General features: G+C 47.1%; 2 non-coding genes across 2 annotated transcripts; one reads left to right on the plus strand and one right to left on the minus strand.

Moving 5' to 3' along the window:
• Nucleotides 1–360: 360 nt before the first annotated feature.
• On the minus strand, nucleotides 361–433 carry TRNAK-UUU. Its single transcript has one exon. It is a non-coding gene; the product is annotated as a tRNA-Lys (tRNA).
• A 1,346-nt stretch (nucleotides 434–1,779) lies between these two features.
• On the plus strand, nucleotides 1,780–1,851 carry TRNAG-UCC. The gene has a single exon. It is a non-coding gene; the product is annotated as a tRNA-Gly (tRNA).
• The last annotated feature ends 6,040 nt before the right edge of the window (nucleotides 1,852–7,891 follow it).

Consider the following 7,891-nt stretch of genomic DNA (forward strand, 5'->3'; position numbering starts at 1 on the left):
GGAGTGAGGAGCAGTGTGCAAAGGAGGGACTGAGGGTTGGGATTGAGGGGCACTGGGAAAAGAGGGGACATGGGTTCAGGCTGAAGAGCATCATCATTTGGGGATCCAAAAGGAAAGGGGAAGGCAGCAGGTGATTCTAATTCCTTAGGGATGTTCTCTGTGTGTGTGTGTGCAGGAAAGGAACATGCTATATGCCCAGAGGATTCCTCCAGGCTGCAAGGACAGAGGGGCTGTCAGGAAGTTGCCTCTTCAAACCCACACACAAAAAGGCCCTTCTGAGGAAAGGGAAAATCCTGAAGAGAAAAGTAACATCAAAGAGGACTCCAGAAAGACAGTTTAAGATCTTGGTGAGTAGTTTATCACCTGATCAGAGACTTGAACCCTGGACTCTCAGATTAAAAGTCTGATGCTCTACCAACTGAGCTAGACAGGGTCACAAAGGCAAAGAGCAACTTGGTGCAGAGGAGAAACTAATCAAGAAAACAGAAGTGGGGAACAGGAGGGAAAACCTGCTGCTCTCTCTGGTATGGTCAACACTATGAGTTGGTATCGAATTTAGCAGCATTAAATCACATTAACCCTACACCTGTCCACACAATGAAGCCCTTTATATCGATATAAAGGGCTCTTAATATCGATATCTGTACTCCTCCCCGACGAGGGGAGTAGTGCTGAAATCGCTATTGCCATGTCAGATTTGGGTTAGTGTGGCCGCAATTCAATGGTATTGGCCTCCGGGTGCTATCCCACAGTGCACCATTGTGACCGCTCTGGAAAGCAACCAACTCAAGTGCACTGGCCAGGTAGACAGGAAAAGCTCCATGAACTTTTGAATTTCATTTCCTGTTTGCCCAGCATGGTGCGCCGATCAGAACAGGTGACCATGGAGTCTCAGAATAAAAAAAGAGCTCCAGCATGGACCGTATGGGAGACACTGGATCTAATTAGACAAAACCTAAAGAAAGGAATGACCTGGGGAGTCATTCCCATTTTTGTCCATGCACCCTTGGCTGACCTCACCGAGGCCAGCCAGCAGCACCCATGACAGCAGCAGACGTTACAGTATAACTGGTAACTGTCATTGTCAACTTGCAAAGCAGCAGACGGGATGGTATGGCTGGTAAACATCTTTGCTAACTTGAAAAAGGCAATGGGATGCTGCTGTGTAGCACTGCAGCACTGCGTCTGTCAGCACCATCTAGTAGACATACGGTGACGGTGAAAAAAGGCTGAATGGGCTCCATGGTTGCCATGCTATGGCGTCTGCCCGGGCAATCCAGGGAAAAGGGCGCGAAATGATTATCTGCCATTTCTTTCATGGAGGGAGGACTGAGTGACGACATTTACCCAGAATCACCCACGACACTCTTTTTGCCCCATCAGGCATTGGGATCTCAACCCAGAATTCCAATGGGCGGGAGAGACTGCGGGAACTATGGGATAGCTACCCACAATGCAATGCTCCAGAAATCGACGCTAGCCTCGGTACATGGACGCACATCACCAAATGAATGTGCTTAGTGTGGCTGTGTGCACTCGACTTTATACAATCTGTTTCCAAAAACTGGTTTCTGTAAAATCGGAATAATCCCATAGTGTAGATATACCCTGTGATTAACAACTTTGGTGGCTAATTGAAAGGCTGATGGTTCAAACTTAAGTGAAGATGGAGGTGTTTCTTTTTTAGTGATGAGAATCCAGTACATTTTAAAAGGCCGAAAATCTCCTCAATGCTGCTCTAGCCTCATTAGGCAAGCATAAGTAGCACTTCTGCTACATACATTGGTGGTATAGCGGTGAGCATAGCTGCCTTCCAAGCAGTTGATCTGGGTTCGATTCCCAGCCAATGCAGTGATGTGATGTCTTCTCCCCTGGGAATTGGTTTAATTTCAGTCACATTGTATCAGGTTATCAATGGAATGAGAGAATCAATGTTCTGCAGGTCATCAAACACACAGTGGAGGAAGAAAGGGGCAGGACTATACAATGAGCTGTTGGAGTTATCCTTGTATTACAAAGTTTGGTTGATTTTTTTTAAAAACTTCCTTTATTTCCCTCTCCCTTTTAGACTGGAGCCTTTAAGGTCAGAAGGGACCAATGTGATCATCTAGTCCAACCTGCTGCACCTTACAGGCCAAAAGACCCCGCTCCCCTCCTGTAATAGACCAGAGAGGGGAGGCAACTCTGTGCATTGCCCCTACCCCAGGAAGCACATGGATGATCTCTGCTCCCCTCCCCCAATGGGTGTGCAGAGATGTGCCAACAGCACTAAAGTGGCTCCCTGCCCACTCTGCCTCCGTCCCTCCATATCACTCCCAGAAATGTGTCTCCATTCATTGCCCCTGCCCCGAGCACCAACTCAGCAGCTCCCATTGGCCAGGAACTGCAGCCAATGGGAGCTCTAGGGGAAGCGCCTGCAGCGCATGGACACCCCCTGGCACGGCCCACCTAGGAGCTGTTGACGCAAGCTTGGTGTACCAGTCACTTTGGGAGCTGCACTGCCCAGGGTAAGCGCCACCCCTCCTGCGCCCCAACTCCCTCCCCCAGCGCAGAGCCAGCACCCCGCACACAAATTTTCTCCCATAGCTTTGCTTGTCTTCCTTTCACCCAGAACCATCCTCCTTCTCCTGGGATGCAAGCAGCCATCCCCAGGAAGCCAAGAGGCAGCCATAGGATTCTACCTCCCAGTAGCCAGCCGCACCTCCCCAGGCTTTGCAGAATGAATGGTGGTGCTCTACTAACCCCACTTAGCTGCACTGAGGCGCTTAGCTTCTGCCCTGCCTTCCTCAGCTCGACTTTCCTCTTTTGCCCCATTCCTGCCTCACTTCCTCCTTTGGCAAGTCACACAAAGGAGGCTAGCAGGAAGAGCTGGCCTCCGTAGGCCAACCTCCAAGGGCAGAGGAAGCCAAGCCACAAGGCTTCAAAAGGTGACTGGCCAAGATCCTCTAGCTTTCCCCTGCTGATGCCAAGGATTTTTCATCCGCTCATTTCATCACCCTCTGCCATGCAGGGGTTGGGGTTATCAAAGGTGTTATCCAAAATTGGGCCAGCTAGTAAGCGTAGGGAGGACTAATGACCCACCAGAGTTTGCCTGAAAGCAGCACATTTATTATACTGACAGCTAAACTCAAAATAAGCAGGGTGGGGGGGGTCACACTCGCACTCGCATACTCACGCTCCCAGGACTGGCATGGCACTGGAGATGTCAGGATTCTGCAAGGTAAGTGTCCCACAGTGCAGCTATGGACGGTGCGATGAAGGTAAGTCTTCCTGAGGCACAATGAAATACAGCACAGAGAACCACTGGCCAGGCAAAGGGCATTCACTGGAGGTACAAGCTTGTGAGTGCTCTCCTGAGCACATGGCCCCTTCCCCTTTTAAGGACCTGCACCTCATGGCCTGCAACTAGAGATGACTTGGCTGCATCTGGTCGGTCACACTCCCACCTTGGGCAGTGTCCATGCTCTGGGTGATCACTGCCTAATTAAAGTACCAGACACCTTGTCTACCTGGGAGCTCTTCTGCTCTTCAACCAGAACATTCATCCCACAAGCATTCCAGGAGGGAGTGGGAGGGGAAAAGCCACTTCACAGGCATTCAGAGAGGGAGAGGAGACAGAAGTGGGAGTAGGGGAAGTATAACAGACCTTTTGAGCATAGAAATCACTGCTGCTCCTACAACAGCAGGGACAGGCCAGTAGGAGCTGGGAAAATTAAGCCATCATGTTTCTGCCTGGTTTCAAATCAGAGACTTTTTGCATGTTAGGAAAACACGAGAACCACTACACTACAGAAACTCTGTTGCAGGGCTCTGCCCCTCCCTTCATGAGAACATAAGGATGCCCATACTGGGTCAGACCAAAGGTCCATCCAACCCCGCATCGTATCTGCCAACAGCGGCCAATGCCAGGTGCCCTAGAGGGACTGAACCTAACAGGTAATGATCAAGTGATCTCTCTCCTGCCATCCATCTCCACCCTCTGACAAACAGAGGCCAGGGACACCATTCCTTACCCATCCTGGCTAACAGCCATTCATGGAACCCATCCTGGCTAATAGCCATTCATGGACTTAACCTCCATTAATTTCTCTGCAAAAAGAAAGAAGAGTACTTGGGGCACCTTAGAGACTAACAAATTTATTTGAGCATAAGCTTCTGTGGGCTAAAACCCACTTCATCGGATGTATGCAGTGGAAAATACAGCAGGAAGATAGACATAAATATACACAGAGAACATGAAAAATGGGTGTTGCCATACACACTATAATGAGAGTGAGCAGTTAAGGTGAGCTATTATTAGCAGGAGAAAAAACCTTTTGTAGTGATAATCAGGATGGCCCATTTCCAACAGTTGACAAGAAGGTGTGAGTAACAGTAGGGGGACAAATAAACATGGGGAAATAGTTTGACTTTGTGTAATGATCCATCCACTCCCAGTCTTTATTCAAGCCTAATTTAATGGTGTCCAGTTTGCAAATTAATTCCAATTCAGTAGTCTCTCGTTAGAGTCTGTTTTTGAAGGTTATTTGTTGTAATATTGTGACTTTTAGGTTTATCTTCGATTGACCAGGGAGATTGAAGTGCTCTCAGACTGGTTTCTGAATGTTATAATTCTTGACATGTGATTTGTGTCCATTTATTATTTTACGTAGAGACTGTCTGGTTTGGCCAATGTACATGGCAGAGGGGCATTGCTGGCACATAGTAGCATATATCACATTGGTAGATACGCAGGTGAATGAGCCTCTGATAGTGTGGCTGATGTGATTAGGTCCTATGATGGTGTCCCCTGAATAGATATGTGGACAGAGTTGGCAACAGACTTTGTTGCAAGAATAGGTTCCTTGTTTAGTGTTTTTGTTGTCTCATTGCTGGTAAGTATTTGCTTCAGGTTGGGAGGCTGTCTATAAGCAAGGACTGTCCTGTCTCCCAAGATCTGTGAGAGTGAAGGATCGTCCTTCAGGATAGGTTGTAGATCCTCAATGATGCGCTGGAGAGGTTTTAGTTGGGGGCTGAAGGTGACGGCTAGTGGAGTTCTGTTACTTTCCTTGTTGGGCCTGTCCTGTAGTAGGTGACTTCTGGGTACTCTTCTGGCTCTGTCAATCTGTTTCTTCACTTCAGCAGGTGGGTATTGTAGTTGTAAGAACACTTGATAGAGATCATGCAGGTGTTTGTCTCTGTCTGCGGGGTTGGAGCAAGTGCGGTTGTATCTTAGAGCTTGGCTGTAGACAATGGATCGTGGGGTGTGGTCTGGATGGAAGCTGGAGGCATGTATGTAAGTATAGCGGTCAGTAGGTTTCCAGTAAAGGATTGTGTTTATGTGACCATCGCTTATTAGCACTGTAGTGTCCAGAAAGTGGATCTCTTGTGTGGACTGGTTCAGGCTGAGTTTGATGGTGGGATGGAAATTGTTGAAATCATGGTGGAATTCCTCTAAGGCTTCTTTTCCATGGGTCCAGATGATGAAGATGTCATCACTGTAGCACAAGTAGAGTAGTTGGTTAGGGGACGAGAGCTAAGGAAGCGTTCTTCTAAGTCAGCCATAAAAATGTTGACATACTGTGGGGCCATGGGAGTACCCATAGCAGTGCCACTGACTTGAAGGTATACATCGTCCCCAAGTGTGAAATAGTTGTGGGTAAGGACAAAGTCACAAAGTTCAGCCACCAAGTTTGCTGTGATATTATTGGGGATACTGTTCCTGACGGCTTGTAATCCATCTTTGTGTGGAATGTTGGTGTAGAGGGCTTCTATCTCCATAGTGGCCAAGATGGTGTTTTCTGGAAGATCACCAATGGACTGTAGTTTCCTCAGGAAGTCAGTGGTGTCTCAAAGATAGCTAGGAGTGCTGGCAGCGTAGGGCCTGAGGAGGGAGTCTACATAGCCAAACAATCCTGCTGTCAGGGTGCCAATGCCTGAGATGATGGGGCATCCAGGATTTCCAGGTTTATGGATTTTGGGTAGACGATAGAATACCCCTGGTTGGAGTTCTAGGGGTGTGTCTGTGCAGATTTGTTCTTATGCTTTTTCAGGGAGTTTCTTGAGCAGATGGTGTCGTTTCTTTTGGGAGCTCAGTGGGATCAGAGGGGAATGGCTTGTAGAATGTGGTGTTAGAGAGCAGCCTAGCAGCCTCTCGTTCATATTCCGACCTATTCATGATGACGACAGCACCTCCTGTGTCAGCCTTTTTTATTAGGATGTCAGAGTTGTTTCTCACATACATTTGATAGTCTCTAAAGTGCCACAAGTACTCCTCATTCTTCTTGCTGATACAGACTAACATGGCTTCCATTCTGAAACCGATTAATTTATCTAGACTCAAAGACTTTAGGGTCAGAAGGGACCAATGTGATCATCTAGTCTGACCTCCTGCACAAAGCAGGCCACAGAACCCTACCCATCCACTTCTATAACAAACCCCTAACCTATGTCCGAGTTACTGAAGTATTCAAATTGTGGTTTGAAGACCTCAAGCTGTAGAGAATCCACCAGCAAGTGACCCATGCCCCATGCTGCAGAGGAAGGCGAAAAACCTCCAGGGCCTCTGCCAATCTGCCCTGGAGGAAAATTCCTTCCCAACCCCAAATATGGCGATCAGCTAAACCCTGAGCATGTGGGCAAGACTCACCAGCCAGCACTCAGGAAAGAATTCTCTGCAGTAACTCAGATCCCATCCCATCCAACATCCCATCACCAACCTCTGGGCATACTTATCTGCTGATAATCAAAGCTCAATTGCCAAAGTTAAGCTATCCTATCATACCATCCCTTCCATAAACTTATCAAGCTTAGTCTTAAAGCCAGATATTTTTGCCCCCACTACTCCCCTTGGAAGGCTGTTCCAGAACTTCACTCCTCTAATGGTTAGAAACCTTCGTCTAATTTCAAGTCTAAACTTCCTAGTGTCCAGATTATACCCATTTGTTCTTGTGTCTACGTTGGTACTAAGCTTAAATAATTCCTCTCCCTCCCTAATATTAATCCCTCTGATATATTTATAAAGAGCAAGCATATCCCCCCTCAGCCTTCTTTTGGCTAGACTAAACAAGCCAAGCTCTTTGAGTCTCCTTTCATAGGACAGGTTTTCCATTCCTCGGATCATCCTAGTAGCCCGTCTCTGAACCTGTTCCAATTTGAATTCATCCTTCTTAAACATGGGAGATCAGAACTGCACACAGTATTCCAGGTGAGGTCTCACCAGTGCCTTATATAACGGTACTAACACCTCCTTATCTTTGCTGGAAATCCTTCGCCTGATGCATCCTAAAACTGCATCAGCTTTTTTAACGGCCATATCACATTGGCGGCTCATAGTCATCCTGCGATCAACCAATACTCCAAGGTCCTTCTCCTCCTCTGTTGCTTCCAACTGATGCGTCCCTAATGTATATCTAAAATTCTTATTATTAATCCCTAAGTGCATGACCTTGCACTTTTCACTATTAAATTTCATCCTATTACTTTTACTCCAGTTTACAAGGTCATCCAGATCTTCCTGTATGATATCCCGGTCCTTCTCTGTGTTAGCAATACCCCCCAGCTCTGTGTCATCCGCAAACTTTATTAGCACATTCCCGCTTTTTGTGCCAAGGTCGGTAATAAAAAGGTTAAATAAGATTGGTCCCAAAACCGATCCTTGAGGAACTCCACTAGTAACCTCCTTCCAGCCTGACAGTTCACCATTCAGTACGACCCGTTGTAGTCTCCCCTTTAACCAGTTCCTTATCCACCCTTCAATTTTCATATTGATCCCCATCTTTTCCAATTTAATTAATAATTCCCCATGTGGAACTGTGTCAAATGCCTTACTGAAATCGAGGTAAATTAGGTCTACTGCATTTCCTTTGTCTAAATAATCTGTCACCTTCTCAAAGAAGGAGATCAAGCTGGT

This window comes from Gopherus evgoodei, unplaced genomic scaffold (assembly GCF_007399415.2).
Source record: "Gopherus evgoodei ecotype Sinaloan lineage unplaced genomic scaffold, rGopEvg1_v1.p scaffold_41_arrow_ctg1, whole genome shotgun sequence".
NCBI lineage: Eukaryota > Metazoa > Chordata > Testudines > Testudinidae > Gopherus > Gopherus evgoodei.